This window comes from Cetorhinus maximus, chromosome 4, assembly GCF_964194155.1.
Source record: "Cetorhinus maximus chromosome 4, sCetMax3.hap1.1, whole genome shotgun sequence".
Lineage (NCBI taxonomy): Eukaryota > Metazoa > Chordata > Chondrichthyes > Lamniformes > Cetorhinidae > Cetorhinus > Cetorhinus maximus.
In genome coordinates, this window is record NC_135882.1 from 84,653,591 (window position 1) to 84,671,203 (window position 17,613).

The following is a 17,613-nucleotide window of genomic DNA, read 5'->3' on the forward strand; positions in this document are numbered from 1 at the left end:
GAAGAGATGCAAAAAAAAAAAATCAGCATTGACGCTTTGCAGCAAAATAAGCAATGCTGATTTCAGAATATATGAATCATGCCTTGGCAGCATTAGTCCTTTCACCATAAGCTGTCTGAAAATGTTTCTTAATACTTGGATGAAAAGAGCCTGAAGACACATCAGTATAAACGTATAATTACAAATCTCTGTTATGATTGATCACTGCGCCTTGCCTAATGGTTTAATGGGTAAGTGCAATGCATGGCATAGTTATGAGTTCATACAAAACAGAAATATTTCAGAATTGACCTCTAGCCTCTGCTGAGCTGGCTGATCTTATTGGGGTGAGCAATGATTCCTTACAACAGTTATTGCATTATAAAAGTACTTCCTTGGTTGTAAAGCAGCTTTGGGGGCATTCTGAGGCCGTGAAAGGCAGTATATAGAGGAAAGTCTTTTTTATAGTTGACCTCATTGTCCCTGGGTTAGGAAAGAGAAATTGGTCAGGAACCCTTCCAAGCTCCTTTAATCACGATGTAATGACCCCTGCTGGGACATGCACATGTATTGATGTGAGACTAGGAAAGTGATGCTGCTTGACTATGATGGTTCAATAGTTTGCTGACTCTCAATGCCTATAGTAATACACTAAGCATGATCTCTTGGGCAAAGTACTGGAAAGCTGCCAGTGGTCATGAAACAATATCCCAGGAAGAGTCAGTGCTTCTAGAGAGTATGGGAGGAAATAGATCATTGGGGCATTATTTTCCGCAGAGAGATTGTTGCTTTCCACCTCCATCAGATGAGGGGGATACACTGTCCAGGATAGTATAAGCCACCAGAATTCCAATGTCTCTGTATCAACTAATCAAAGGCATGTTTAGCAGGGTGAATATTTGTTTCACTGCTAATTTAACTCTTTCAAGTTGGATCACTGTCTTGACCCTGGCTGAAACCATTCTGAACTTGACAGGTGGGCTTTCAGTGAGGCTGGAATTTGAATTGGGGTTTTCTGTTTCTTAATAACTTCACTGCTTATAGAGCTACTTGCCCACCATTATATAGGTGGTGTTGAGTTTCTGCTTGTATGTGCTAGTCATGTCAGCACAATCCATGCAGAACTGGCCAAATCAGGGCAAAAGATCATGAAATTTTAAATGTGATTGAGCTACGTTCAAAACTACTTACATTTGTGTTCTCTGTAATCTTTTACGGTGGTTCAAGATTCAGTTTGCCTGAATTAGTTCCTGTCCCAGAATGAATAAACAGCAAAAACTGGTCTTGTATACCTTAAAATGGAATACCAGTAAAAACTGGAAAATAAAAGTATTGGTTCGAGCTGTGTTTTCCTTCTGGGGCCTACAAAACCGGGCACAGCCCCAAGTTGAAATGATAAAATTCTGAGCATTGTGCTGATTCGGGAAGACTCTTCAAGTGACCCTAATTTTCTGAGACACGAGGCAAGTTTTAAAAACTTTTCAAATCAAACAATATTTAAGTTCCTAAGAAACTGTCCACCAGTGAAATTTAAGCGCTCAGTTAATTTTTTTATTGAGGCATTGGAAGTGATTTCAAATCAGGTTACTCACAGGTGGAGGACAGGATGGCCTCATTAAAAATGCTTAGTTTTGCTGATAAATCCATTTTCAGATGCTTTAATAAAACTCCACTGGTGACCACTCTTAAATACGTCAGTAAAAACTTTTAAATGGAAATTAAAAAGAAGAAACAATTATGTTATTAAACTACCCAATTGCGCTGCTTTGTGGAAGATTTTACATTTGTAATTATGCTAATTAATTTAACAGAAAACTGAAGGCAGCAAAATTTCAAGTGCACTTTTGGCACAATTTCCCAATTGTGCCCAAAGCAGAAACCATGCCTTTGAGTTAAACCAGTGATGGTGTGCGCTGCTGAAGGTACCAGTTTGAGTGCTAAAGCATCTATTGCCTCTGAATCAAGTCATTAATTCAAGCCCCATTACAGGACATGATTACATAGTCTAGGTTGACAATCTAGCATAATACTTAGGGAGTATTGCACTGTCAAGAAGTGCAGTCTTTTGAATGAGAGGTTAAACTGAGGCCCTTTCTACTCTTCTAAGTAGATGTAAAAGATCCCATGACACTATTTCAAAGAAATGAAGGAGAGCTCTCTCACTATCCTGCCCAACATTTATCTCCCAAATAACACCAATGTAAATGAACTGATTATTATCTGCTTGTTGTTTGTGGAACTTTGCTCTATGCAATTTGGCTCTCACAATTGTCTAGTAAACACTTTAAGAAGTAATTCAGTGGCTGTGAAGCAATTTGGGACATAAAGAGGCTATATAAATGCAAGTTCTTTCTGTCTGTATGATATATTGAAATCTGTAGGTGATCACCAGATTTGATTTACTATCTGGTCTGTCTGTGATAGGGGTTTTCAATGTAAAGTTACTAATATTTGTAACTAGCCTGGCTCTCAGTGCCTATTCAGTAATCAAGTGTTCTTGCCCTATGAAACTTAGCTGGTCTGCACAGTAGGGTAAAATGTAGGAATCTAGTTTTTGAAAGAGGGCCTATTATTTCTTAAGAAGAGGGTAAATTGTATTTGATAATAATCAGGGCATTTTACTTTAATATTCTTTAAATTGGAACTGAGGATCTTTTACTAATACTGAAGCAGTGTTTTTCATACTCCCCAACTGAAGTAATTTTCCTAAACTTGCCCAGCTGGGGCTGCTTCCCACTCCCCCTTTATCCCTTCCCCTTCTTTATCCTGCTAGGTCCCCTTTTGTTTCCGCTCTCCTCTACCACTCACCCCCTTACCTTCTCATATTGCTCTCCCCCTTCCTTTCACTCTGCCTCCTTTCATCCTCTCACCCCTATCTTCCAGTTCCCCTCTTGCACTGCCTTGCTCCTATTATCCATTTCTCTCTAACTCTGCTTGTTTTTGGCTCTCCCTGTACAAAGGTGTGGGGAATTCAATAATTTAAGAAAAAGTGAAGGCATGGAATTACTTCCTGGTGTGACAGGTTATTGTATTAATGCCCTGTGCCAAAAATAACTACAGGTATATAATTTTAGTTCCATCCCAGAAGTACCACCTGGAGAGGCCAGTTATCCTCCTCAACAGGAAGCATAGGCAGATATCTAGTCACCACCTTGGCTAAACACTATTGGCATTGTGGGCAGACCTAACATGAGCTGAATAGAACAAGAATAAATTTCCATAAAAAAGAAAGCCTCCCGATGTTAATACACGGTGTCTTCTGATATGAAAGATTGTTAGTTGTTCAAACTCAAGCGATAAGTATCACTTATGGATAACATAATTCATAGTATAGATGGCTCAATTACTAAACCATGAACTGTAAAATGTTATTATATCTCAAAGTAGGAAGTGAAAGATCATATGTATATATCTCAAATTATGTTGCACTGTAGTCGGTGTCACTAGAATTACTGTGAATTGCATGCAGTTGGTGCGCTAAGCCACTGGATGGCACAACTGCATCAAAGTGCAATATTAGAAGTAGAATGAGTTCTATTTTTACTAGTAAATACTCTAGAAAACAAGCATCTCCATCCAATGCTACCTGGACCACGATGCCCTGCAAATTTCCACTGGCGATCCTTGTGCTTTGCATTGTATGGTCTCAACTATCTCCTCATCAACTTGGTGCTCTTAGACAATCATATGTCATGACTACCGTTTTCTCCAGCCAGTGTTTACTCTGTTTATATTCTTTTGAAATGCCTTGCCAAGATGACCCTTCTTGTAGCTGTAACAATTTGTCTTCAGAAAAGGATATTTCTGTGCCCAATGTTGGCCTAAGCACTGGTAACAGTAATATTTAATGCTCCTGCTATTACATTTTTGTTGTTAGAGCCTTCTGCTTACCGGGATGCAACTTATTTACTTCAGCAGACAACTAGTAGTTGTTAACTCTGACTTGTCTCGAGTCACGTTCCACCATGTCCATGGACAATGCTGATTAGCAACTTATGTCGAAAGTTAACTTTGGCAATGTCAGCAACTTACTGCGAATGCGTTCACTTTTGAAACCACACACAAATCTGTACCGCAATGTCTTTCCTGAAATTCCCCAAAGTTACAATGGGTGGATAGCTTTTTCAAGCACACGATAAACTCGCCACTGTCCTCAATCCGAACTGATAGTTTTCTGCAATCCCCAATGGCTTGGGACTGTAGTGCTGCTCAAGCTTACACAAAATGCCGACAGCGGTGTGTCTTTTTGCTTGGCAGGGGTGAGCAAATTCTTGAGCATTTCATCCACTTCTGGGTCTGCTTCAGATTATCGCCCTTTTCCTTTACCCCACTGCCTGATTAACAGCCGGGTTATCAAGATCTTAGAGGATATTATTAGCGATGCAAAACATCTCTAGCTACTCCACATACTCATCAAAAGACTCTTGGCCACAACTATATTTTCGCAGTCGCCCAATAATACTTGTTGGTATAGCCATCTCTGAAAGCCAGTACAACCACATGTACAAACAGCCTTTTCCCTAAGACTGGATTTTTAAAACTATTTTTCAGCAAAAAAAACTCATAGTTCCTCTGCTAGTTGGCTGGAAGCTTCTCAAACCCAAATTTTTTTGACTAGGGGATATCTGCAGCTCCACCTCACTGTCAGACTGTGATATCTTTGCAGGACAGAAAAGAGATAGTGTGCCACATGTAAGGTTATTTACCAACTGAAACTGGTTTATTCTGGTCTGACTATGTACATGTACATGTACAACTGGCCACCAGATGGTGCTATTACACCATCACACTATTACATAGACAGCACAATTTCACAGTCTATTTTTCACACAAAATCATCAAGAAACAGAGAGTGAAATTCTACTTTAGCAGGTGCATGAAATGGGCAAGAGTGAATTGAGTGCTAGTTGTAGATCCTACCCTGTTTCCATTGAAGTCATTGGAAAGGAAAAGCAGCTGGGGTGTGTAACGGGTGGTCAATTCACTATTGACAATTTTGTGCTTCCTGCCAAAGCTGAAGTTCAATTCTAAAGTTTGATGCTAACTGCCCCACTTCCAAAGTTAACCATGTGACTTCATACAGAAGAATATTGCTATCTTTACATAAAACAATGAAAGTGACTAAATAAAAGCACACAGCATGTAATGTGCATGCAAACCTTCACTTCAATTTCAAGGAAGAGCATATTTGCAGAAAGGAAGATTTTAATACAGTGTCAGCAGTTGTATTGATAATTTCTTCCCTTAAGGTATTACTTTGCTCAGCAAAGGAGGCAGTGGTGTATTGGTATCATTACTGAGCTAGCGACCCAGGGTAATGCTTTGGGGTATGTGGGTTCAAATCCCACCACAGCAAATAATAAAAATCCGGAATTAAAACTCTAATGATGACCATGAAACCATTGCTGATTATTGTAAAAGCCCATCTGGTTCACTAATGTCTTTTAGAGAAGGAAATCTGCCATCCTTACCTGGTCTGGCTTACATATGACTCGGATGGGCAATAAATACTGGCCTAGCCAGAGATGCCTGGGTCCCATGAATGAAAATAAAACAATTTACTAATTTTCAGGAAACAATCATTTGTTGAAATAAGGGAAATATCAGGTGAAGAAAATCCATTTCCATACAGGTACATTACACAAAAATTTGAATTGTTCCCTCCAATCTCACTCAAGGAAAGAGAAAAACTCCTTAGTAATCAGTGATGTCTTATTTTGGACCAGTTTAACATTGCCCATTTTCCATTTATAATGCTCATGTTTACCCTTTATTTCACTTTCATCACAGTGATGTCTCTATCAGCCTTTCAATCATTAACACAAGTCATATACTAAAGTTGCATTTAGTTAATGGAAATAACTTTAGTAGTTAACCATTACCAATTAAATGTTTTCCAATAAGCAAAATGTGACAGCTGAATCTTTTAATACTAGTTACTGTAGCTGTTAGGTTTCTGGGCCGAACCTTAAACTCCCAAAAATAGATGGGTTGGGATTGTGTTTTCCTGGCCTTGGTAAAAGTGGCAGCTTCAAAGAGATGAAGCTATGAGCAGAAAAGGTTTATGTGAATGATTCCAGGAATGGGGATAGATTATGTGGATAGAGTGGATAGGCTGAGGTTGTTCTCAGAGAAGGTTGAAAGGAGATTTGACAGAGATGTTCAAAATCATGAGGGATCTGGATGGAGTAGATATGGAAAAACTGTTCCCATTGGCAGAAGGGTCAAGAACAAGGGGATATCAATTTAAGGTGTTTGGCTAAATAAGCAATGGCAATATGAGGAAAAGCCTTTTTTTATGCACCGAGTGGTTAGCATCTGGAATGCACTGCCTGAGAGTGTGATGGAGGTGAATTCAATTGTGGTTAACAAAGGTGACTTAGTTAAATACCTGAAGAGAAAAGAATTCCAGGGCTATGGGGAAAAAAAACAAGAGTTGCTCTTGCAGAGAGCCCACATGTGCAAAATCAGGTTGAATGGCCTCTTTCTGTGTTGTAACTATCCTTTGGACTGGAGTTAATGCACCTCCACCACTGGGTTTGAGGGCAGGAGGAGGGGGGCTGGTTAAATCCACTGGGCTGCCTGCTTGTCACCTTCCAGCCTGCCTGTCACCTTACCGCCTGCCTGTCACCTTCCCGCCTGCCTGTCACTTGCCCACCTGCTTGTCACCTTCCAGCCTGCCTGTCACCTTCCAGCCTGCCTGACACCTTCCAGCCTGCCTGTCACCTTCCAGCCTGCCTGTCACCTTCCCACGTGCCTGTCACCTTCCCGCCTGCCTGTCACTTGCCCACCTGCCTGTCACCTTCCAGCCTGCCTGTCACCTTCCAGCCTGCCTGTCACCTTCCCACCTGCCTGTCACTTGCCCACCTGCCCGTCCCACTGCAATTATATCAGCACGGGTGGTGGCATCCGGAAACCTGCACCCCGCCTCGCCCCTTAGCCAATTGAAGGCCTTAGGTAGGAAATTAACATCCGCTTGAGGGCCTCATCCAACCACTGCCAACATTTGACATGAGGCGGGGGAGGCCAAATGGCCCGGCTGGCAGGTTTTGCTGCTCAGGCTGGTGGCGGGCGGGATGCGGGGTCCCTTCTTAAAAGGCCCCTTGGGCTCATTGGAGGGTACTCCCCGCAAGTTGTTACCACCCCCAGGTTGCCCTCCCCCATGGCCTCTCAAACACCAGCCCCTTGTCTTCATTGCCAAGGCCTTCCAGCTTGGTACCCAGCAAAACCCCATCCATACCTAAATGATCCAGTGCCACTCGATTGGTCCAAAACTCCTGGAGAGCTGCTGTACTCTGTTTGGCAGCAGCTTTCTGAGGCAGGACTTCATGATCCAGAAGGTGAAACCCCCACCTCAAGCCTACTAACAGCATATTGGTCCCTGATGTCCCCCTCGGCTGGCTCCTCCCTGACCTTTCAGCTGGGGGAATGGGGAATCCAGTGACCAAGTGCCAGTGGGAGACTCCTTCTACTGAACTTCAGGGCTTGGCACTTAGCAGAAGGTGTAAAACATGCATAAATACATTAACTGTCAAACTCATTTGAACTGTCAGAAGTGTCAAAATGAACCATGGAAGGCAACTGTCAAGCTGTCAGGGTATTTAAAACACCTGCCCTTTAAATCTTTGAAAAAAATGTCTGGACTATGTTTCTAAAAATCTGTACTTGCTACTTCACTCTGTTGACATAAGCTTGAGGGCTACCATTACTGGATTAGTGCTGCATGACTGAATTCACAACCTTCCATTTTCACAGCAGGATGCCTTCCATTTCACAGTTTGATTGACAGCTCCATGGTTATAGGTTATTTTAAGTGGAACTATGAATTCCAATGTTTGCTTTTATAAGTGATTAAGCACTTGAATTCCAGTGTTTGTTTTTATAAGGGATAAATCACTTGAATGAAATATTTGTTTTTATAATGATGTAATTGAAGGAATGTAAATTTAATGAATGGGCTTTTATGATTGAGAGTGTTTTGTTTTAAAATAAAGTCTGCAATAGACACTTTATTTTGAACTTTATTTTATTTAATCTCAGCATGGGTCCTGAGGTCTGTCCATGGTGGTTACTAGGTGAGTTGGCATGGTAGGTGTATTAAGTTGGCATGGGGTTATAAAGGACTATGGGGTTGGTAGAGGGGCGTAGGTTAGCATGAAGGTTATGAAGGGTTATGGGAGTGGGTAGAGGGACATATGTTGGCATGGAGAGTATGAGAGGTTTTGGAGGTGGGGTGGAGAGGCATAGGCTGGCATGGATGATATGAGGCACTATGGGGGTGAGTAGAGGGACATAAGTTTGGCATGGTGGGTATAAGGGCAAATGGGTTGGTGTGGATGGGGCATGGGGAGTATATGTGGGGGTGTCCGGGGGGTGTGAGGGTTGAGGGCTGTTTTTGGTTTCATTGCATTTCTTCAAAATCTTGGACACAGTGCCAGAGCACAGAGGCAGGCCTTCCACCCAGCCCACCTCTGCACCTGGCAGCATCTGCACTTGCTCCAGGGGTGGCGAGCCCGACTCCCAGAGAATCCTACCATCGGAACAAAAATCCCAACTTCTGGAGCACTTTTTCCCAGATTGGGCTTGTGGAGCCAGGAGATGTCCCAGCCTGGGATTGAAAATCCAGGGCTTAGTGTCAATTGGTGCTAAATTAATGGTGTGTTTTGTAAAAGGATAGTACAGAGAATAGGAAGATATATAGAGTGTTTACTAAAGATAACATTGTCCTAGCACAATGAGAAGGATGTCAACTGAAACATTAGCTTTCTCTGGGTTTAAGCTGCTGACTGATCTGATCTCAATTTTCTATTTTTATTCCAAATTTCCAAACCTCAGTTTTCCTTTGCAACTCAGTTTGTCAACACTCAGCCCTCACAACAGTATATTTAAAGCGACTATCAATAGTGCTGGGAAAAGATGTGCTATGATATTTTCAACTAAATAAATTGAATCAAGCCTCCCTTCCCCTGCTATCTGTCTGTAGCCCACTCTGACCACCATTGGAGGCCCGACCAATCCTTTAGGTGAGATAGCTGAACTAGTTAGGTACAGTAAAGAAACATGACCTAAAAAGTGCTCTGATTATACTATAGGTTGCAATTCCACTACATTGCTGAAAGTAGGAAGCATTGATCTTTTGAAAATTAATGATAAATGAATAATATCAGAGTAAAGTAGGCTCTGCTGCTTAAATTTAACCTAAATTTTCAAATATTCTCTCCAACCATTAATAATATGGTCTTTGAAAAATGAACAGTAACTGTTGCTATTAATTTAAATGTCTGAAAGGACAAAAGGAAGAAAACCCCAACTAAGGAAACCCATCAATTCTCGGCCTACAAATAAATATAATCCAACTCGAATCTTTTTATATAATCTTATTTTTTGAGTGAAATGTTGCTTTTAGCCTTTGAAATAAAATTATTTTCAATTTCTTAATTCTTTATCTATGGGGAAATTCAAAGCAAACTCTGACTAAGAGGGCACTCTGAGAAGCTCATTATCTGTGGCCTATGAATAAATACAATATAATGTTATTTAGCCTCGCTAGGGATATGTTCTTATTCCTTATCAAAATGAATTTTGCTGCAGATTTAAATTAATATAATTAATCCTAGCTTCAAAATCCTCAATTTAAATGCCATCTGCTTAGATTACTCATCTATTTTTAAAGCCTTCTTTCCACCCTATCTTTTTATTTGTTCTGTGTGTTCATTCCTCCCTGCACAATCTCCTTACAGCTTCAGCCCTACTTCCATCTTCAGAGTTACGTAAAGAAGCGGGCACCACATGAAACAAATATTATCTGACAATGTTCCCCAATTCCCGGCCCAATTTTCAAACATGTTGATGAGCACGTGCAAATTCCATTGTTTGTGTAATCCTGTAAACCAGATCTTCAGTGACATGCAGCTGATTTCAAACATGGTGCATTGTGTATGCCATGGTCTATAAGCAAAGTCATAATGAATTTGAAATTAATACATGCAGTTGTAATGAGTTATAAATGCAGGAAACTTCTGTTTTTTTTTCCTTCGATTGAGCTAATGAATGATGTAAAAGTGCATTCAATATTATTGTTTTACATGGAGGACCTGGTAATACTGAGGTTCAAATCCTGCCCTTTAATCTATGAGGTCTGTGTTTGAACCCTGACAAGAACGATGTGATGAAAACTTCTTCTCTGCTGGCAGTATTAATCATGTTTCTTATTGACGTACCTCTGAGGAGTCCTGATTGCCATATACGTGATTTTATTGGCAAAAATACTGTTAACCCACCTGATGGAGTTTACTGATTTTTTTTATTGCTTAAATGTTGTGTTAAGGGGCTATGAACTCACACTATATATTTTTACAATATATATATATCCTCATGGCTAATTTCTCAAATTAAAAAAAAACTGGACAAAGACTTTTAAACTCACTAAAGCTATGTCTGTCTGTGACCTGGAACAAAAAGGGCTATTTGGCAGTGTCGAAGGAATTTGCACCTTCTTATCTCTGAAGAGACCCTAACAACCCCCTGGGGGCTGTAGAGACCAAATTCAAAGGGAACTGTACAGAGGCCATCCATAATTCATAAGCCAGGCCTGGTCAATCGGGGCTGATTTGTCTGCTGGGACAAAGGAGCCTTTAAGATTTAATGGTTGAAACATTAACCATCTCAGGGACCCAGAGAAAGAGACATGCACCTTTTGACAAAGCCAAAGTGGAGAGGTGGGAGTCATGTGACATGATTCCCCTCCCCCATCTGAGGAACCAATAATTTGCCTTGTGCAGCTGCAAAGCTCAGTCTGCCATCTTTCCATCTACCAAGCACAGAAAATGGGCTCTGTCCAAGTTTGAACGCCTAGCCCCATTTACACTGTTTGTAGTAGAACTTCTGTACCATGGCCTATAGGACTGATTCATCTCTATGTGCCTATCTCATCTTGGAAGCCAACTCTACTGAAAAAGTCCAGAATCAGTTCAGCCTGCCGGCCTCTATGAAGGAATACTATATTGGACTTTGATTCTGGACTTTGGGCTCACGTGAAACAACAATTCTTTTCTCTGTGGTCTTTGCCCTGTAAATCTTTTTTTCTCTATCCCTCTTTTATTGTATGAGAGAAAAGGAGGCAACATTGTTACCCTCCTTCCACATTTCAGTGTGTGAAAATAAACTAACCCTTTGAGTTCATCCTATCTCAGGTTTGCTGTGGGGTTATTATCAGGAATTGGATCACACCAAAGCCGAGGGGTTGGGTAATATGCCACCGCTTATAAAGGGGGAAGCAAATCAAACATTTTTCTGTTTACAGATGGGTGATGAGAGGAGAAATCAAGGCTGTCTAAATTAACCCCCCACCCCCGTCCTGTCCATAACTGTTGGAATAGTTTCCAAAGTGCCCTTTGTAGAAAATTGAAAGAAAAAAAATGTTGAAATTATGGTAGAATAGATAAAGAGAAGGTATTTCCAATGTCAGTAGGATGCTAACCAGAGCAGGAAGACAGGGATTGGTAGCAGAGTGGTAATGTTACTGGGCTAGTAAGTCAGGGGTCTAGAGTAATGCTCAGGAGATATGAATTCAACTTCCAGCATGGCAGCTGGGGGAAATGTAAACTCATATTATAGATATATTTGGGATAAAAAGCTAGTCTGAGATAATAATGATCATGAAACTAACCAATTGTTGCAAAAGCCCAAATCTGCTTCCTGACCTGACCTGGTCTATATATGACTCCAGACCCACAGTAATGTGATTGACTCTTAACTATATCTGAAATGGTCTAGCAAACTACTCAGTTGTATCAAACCACCATATAAAAGTCAAATAAAAATAAAACCAGATAGATCACCCGGCATCATCCAAGGCACCAGAAATGACAAAGGTTCAGCAGTAAATGCAGAAGACAAGGCTGAAGCGTTTGCAACCATCTTTAACCAGAAGTGCCGACTGGATAACCCATCTCGGCCTCCTCCTGAAGCCCCCAGTATCACAGATACCAGTCTTTAGCCAATTCAATGCACACCACATGATATCAAGAAATATCATGGTATTGTCGCTGGACTAGTAATCCAGAAATGTAACCTGGGTTCGAATCCCACCATGGCAGATGGTGGAATTTGAATTCAATAAAAAATCTGGAATTAAAAGTCTGATGATAACCATTGTCGATTGTTGCAAAAAACTCATCTGGCTTTAGGAAAGAAAATCTGCTGTCCTCACCTGGTCTGGCCTACATGTGACTCCAGCAATGAACAAGAGCAATTAGGTATGGGCAATAAATGCTAGCCTAGCCAGCGACGCCCACATCCCATGAATGAATAAAAAAACAAAAATCTGAAGGCACTGCCTACAGCAAAAGCTATGGGCCCTGACAACATCCTGGCTGTAGTACTGAAGACTTGTGCTCCAGAACTAGCTGCACCCCTAGTCAAACTGTTGCAGTAGAGCTACACTGGCATCTACTCAACAATATGGAAACTTGCTCAGGCATGACCCAACCACAAAAACACATCCAATCCAACCAAGTACCACACCATTATTTTACTCTCGATCATCAGCAAGTGTTGGCAGTGTCATTGATGGTGCTACCAAGTAGCACTTACTCAGGTACAACCTGCTCACCAATGCTCAGTTTGGGTTCTGCCAGGGCCACTTAGGTTCTGACCTCATTACAGCCTTGGTCCAAACATGAAAGAAAGGGCTGAATTCCAGAGTGTGGTAAAAATGACTGCCCTTGATAAGGTAGCAGGATTGCATTTGACCGAGTGTGACTTCAAGGAGCCCTAGCAAAATTGAAGTCAATGGGGGTCAGATGGAAAATTCTCCACTAGTTGGAGTCATATCTAGCACAAAGATGGGTGTGATTGTTGGAGGCCAATCATCTCAGCCTCAGCACTGTAGCAGTTCCTCAGGATAGTGTCTGAGGCCCAACCATCTTCAGCTACTTCGTCAATGACCACTCCTCTAATATAAGTTCAGAAGTGGGCATGTTCACTAATGGTTGAATAGTGTTCAATATCATTCGCAACTCCTCATATATTGAAGCAGTCCATCTCCATATGGACTGGACAGCATTCAGGCTTGGGTTAATAAGTGGCAAGTAACAGTCATGCCACACAATTGCCAGGCAATGACCAGCTACAACAGGAAAGAATCTAAACATCCTCCCTTGACATTCTATAGCATTACCATCACCGAATCCCACACCATTAACACTCTGGATGTTACAATTGAACAGAAACTAAATGGACCAGCCATATAAATATTGTGGCTACAAGAGCAGGTCAGAGGTTGGGAATCCTGATTCCCCAAACCTGTTCACTATTTAAAATGCACAAGTCAGGACAGTGATGGAATACTCTCTACTTACATGGATGAATACAATTTCAACAACACTGGAGGGGTGGAATTTAACCCCCATCCCCTTGGGAGCAGACTCGGCGGTGAGGGGCCCATTTAGTTGGGCAGGAAGGTCTAGGATGTACTATCTATTGCCACCACCCCCAACTACCCGAGTAAGTCAGTGGTGGGTAATGTCGAGGTTGGCCTTGAGACCCTTAGGTGGCAATTAAGGGCCACTTGAGAACCTCATCCTGCCACTTATATTCTACCAGCAGTGGAAGAGGGCCCACACCACCTAGATAGGCTGCTAGATATACTCTGGTGGGCCTGCCTATGAATGGGATAGAGGAAGGGCCCTCTTGTTCAGGCATCTTGTGTGTTGTGGAGGGCCCCACCAGTGACAAGACTGATTCCTGTGAAGACTCCGTAGATTTATGGCAATTGTTAAAAAATGCCGAGGGGGAGATGAGAAATTTGTTCACTCAGTGAGTTTATATGATCTGGTATATATGCACTACCTAAAATAGTGGTGGAAATAGATTCAATGATAACTTTGTAATAAGAACTGGATATACACTTGAAAAGGAAATACTTGCAGGATTACGGGGAAGAACAGGGACTAATTGCATCGCTCTTTGAGAGAACAAGCTCAGGCACAATGAGCCAAATGATTTCGTCCTGTGCGGTATTCTTCCATGATTCCATGTCTTCTTTGGCTGTCTTCATGTCAGAACACATTCTGGACAAGGCTTTCCTTTCATCACTATCACATCTAGTTTGCTGAGCCCACTAGGGGAACACCTCATAGGAATAATAGAGTTAGTAAACCTCCTCCAAATGCAAGGATCTCTGGATGACAAGGTTGTGCAGGGTGCAGCATACTTATATAACTTGGGAGACACAATGCGGGGCTAATAAAAGTGAGCCTCAGAAATGTCATGCCACCTAAACTTTTAAGGAGCCCTGTGTTGTGCTTCATTATGATCCTATTGGTTCCCTGACTCTTACTAAACCTGTGTTGCTCAGTTGTGGTGTGGATGTGGAGGGATGAGCAATCTATGTTGGGACATCTTTTATTCCCCCAGATGATGTCCTGTCATGTTCCTGGAAGATACGATTAGTGGGGTGGAGGGGAGGGGTGGGTGATGGTTGAAAGTTGCACCAATTTAAATCTTAATTCCCTTTTGATCTGTCATAACTGTTTGTTACTGCTAATCAAGCTCTCTGGCATTGTAAACTAACTATTGTAAGCATGGAACCTTATTTCTTCAGGTATTAATTGTTAGTGATTTTAAAAGTATTAAACTTTTAAAGTTTTATTTACTTTTCCTCTCTCCTTTTACTCTTTTCCTCTTAATCCAACCTTTCTCTTTCCTTATTTCTCTTTGTATACCTGATTTGATTTGAATTCACCCACTCTATTTTACATTTCCTTCTCAGCCCTTACCCTATCAACCAAATTAGTCAAGGAGTTATATATAGATGCTTATCCTGTTCACTCAGGTTCAAGACACCCTGTTTGTCACACTGTGATGCTGTCAGCTCATACTTTCAGCACCTTGTCACACAAAATATTAAAAATCTAAACATGTCAAGGCATGTCTAACAGTCCTTTCATAGCAACTTATGACTCATTGTGGCAGCTGCCTGGGAACCTTGCCCAGACTTGCATTATTCTGTTTCTGTGATTTCGAGACAAGTTGCCCATTAATTAAGCAGTAGCCCTTCCAATTTACAAAGGCTACTGGTTGGAGGTCCAGTGCCTTGATGGCAACATGTGTTCAGTCAATGATGCCTTGGACGTGTAGATGGCCAGTCACTGCTGCAAATTACTGAATATCAATGGGCAAAGTGATGTACTGGCTAGCAGGGCATTATGAATAGATTAGTGCAGCTGCACACTACAGACTGGGATACAAAGATGTCCCCTGTTACAGCCTGGAATGAGGCAGTGTCAGAAGGTGCAATGTAATAAGTTAAGAGTTGTGGGGCAGAATTTTACTGGAGTGGGGGTGGGGAGGGGGAGGGTGTGGGGGTTTGTGGGAGGCATGCTGCTTGCCTCGCCAGAAGAAAAGTCATTCCAAATGGACTAACTTTAAAAAAGGCTGCCCTGCAACCACATGCTGGCCTTAAGTACTTGAGAGTGGAATTTCCACCCTTCAGTGAGACTTCCCACCCCTCAGTGAAAGGATGTGCAGCCCTCAAGAACTGCTGGCCAATCTGAATGGTTGGAAGCTCTAGTAGTTCCAGTAGTGCCAGAATACATAGAGGGCACTGCTGGAACTGCAAGTAGGCTCCAGGATGAAGATAACATAAATCCCAGAGACAGGTAAGTCCGAGGTTTTGAATGGGGGAGGATTAGGGAGCCTGAGCAGGAGGGGAGTGTGAGGAAGTTTGGAAGGGGGGGTGGGTTTTGGTGGGAAGTGATAAGGGGGGTTAACATCTTGGGGAAGGTGGGGTGCCCCCGATGCACACAGGCCACACCCATGAAGGATATACTCCCCCCCTTCTTTTTGTCTTTTAACTGGTTTTGTTAAAAGCCTGACTTCTGACTCCTGCCCGCCAACCCACACCGACCATATGATAGTGTGGTCATTGCAATATTCAGGTCAATTGGCTTGTTAACAAGCTCAATTGTCCATTAATTATTTTTCAAAATGGTGGGCGGGCTGCTGATGTTGGCGCTTGCCTGCCTAATGTTTTATGGCAAACAGGTCAGGGGGTGGGCAGGAATGTGGTGGGCTAGCAACCAGTTATATTTTATGTGTCCTCCCCCCACCAAAAACACACCTGGGGGGGTGGGGGGGCTAAAAAATCCAGCCCTTGGTGACTTTGACAGCTACTAGCAAAGAATGACCTTCTGGTGCAGCAGGTCTGATACAGGCTACAGAGGTTGTAACAGCCTGCTTGGAGAAGGTAGTCTCCATAAAAATGACTCTTGGCCTGCAGACCCTCTGGTCTGGGTAAGGCCTCCTGTGAACAGTCCATTCACTTGCTGTGTTCTTGTAGGCTCAACTGCTGTTTGCTGAGGTTGTTGTTGCTTCTCTTGCTCAATCTCTTCTTTCATCCAAATCAATGTAGATATACTGGCAGCTATGATAAGCTGTGAGAGTTTATCAAGGTAGGTAAGACAAAGAATCTCAGCACAAAGCAGTCTGGAAGCAGAAAAGTCTCCTGGCAATCTGAATAACATAAGAATACACGGTTCCCTATAATTCAATTGCCTCCTGGTGAGTGCTCTCATTAATAGTGCTTCACATGGTCCTGAGGAGTCCTGTTTGGGTTTACTAGCTTTTTGGGCACTGGATTAGACTTTGGTAATTCTGTATTGAAATCATTCAGTGGTCCTAATGACATCATAGGACCATAATATGCACACATTGAAGAGGCACCACCTTTCTCTGGCAGGTACGTTGCCAGATAAAAAAATTGTGTGGTTAAAATGGTAGCCAGTGGCAAAGCAGTGGGAATGGGGCGGTAATTACTCTGAAGCATTTTTAACAGTGCACTACCCCATTCCTGCTATGCAAAGTGGATTAAAATCTCCCCTATAGGTTGGTGAAATTTAACTTGAGGTAATAAAATTTCTACCACTCTCCATCAAAAATATGCTTTAACCCTTTGAGTTAAAAGGAGCTTCCAAAACCAGTGTAAACATTTCCACTTCCCATTGTTACGGACAGGAGGGGGTTTAATTTAAACTGCCCTGGGTTCCCCTCTCACCACATAGAATAAAGAACTGTTGTTTCACATGAGGCCGGAGTCCAGATTCAAAGTCCAATGGTGTATTCTTTCACAGAGGTCAACAGCTGAAGATCGATGCTGGGTAATTCACTTTTCCAGTAGTGGTGACTTGAAGGATGGAGTAGGCATGTAGAGATGAATTAGTCTTATAGGCATTGATACAGAAGTTCAGAAGTTGCAGTAGAAACAGTGTAGATGGGGGCCAGGTGTTCAAGCCAGGACAGAGCCCATTTTCTGAGCTGCTGCTTGCTAGATGGAAAGTGGCAGGCTGAATGCCAGTACAGCAAGGCAGTGCAACTGGATTGCTCAGCTATGGGGGTGGTTGGGATTCTGTGACTCCCACCCCTCTACTTTGGCTTTGACAAAGGATATATATTCCTTTGGATTCTTGAGATTGTTTCAACTATTAAGAATTTCAAAGGAGGGCACAGGGTCCTTTGTCCTAGCAGACTGGTAGTCTCCATTGGTCAGGCCTGGCTTAGGAAATGTAGATGGCCTTTGTATAATTCTCTTCAAATTTGATCTCTGCAGCCACAGGGGTAGTTAGCATTTCTGCA

At 42.1% G+C, this 17,613-nt stretch overlaps 1 protein-coding gene across 2 annotated transcripts in view; it reads right to left on the bottom strand.

Moving 5' to 3' along the window:
- The window catches only part of LOC144679733 (sodium/potassium-transporting ATPase subunit beta-1-interacting protein 3-like), a 648,792-nt gene that overhangs the window by 5,587 nt on the left and 625,592 nt on the right, over positions 1-17,613 (bottom strand). The window lies entirely within an intron of this gene.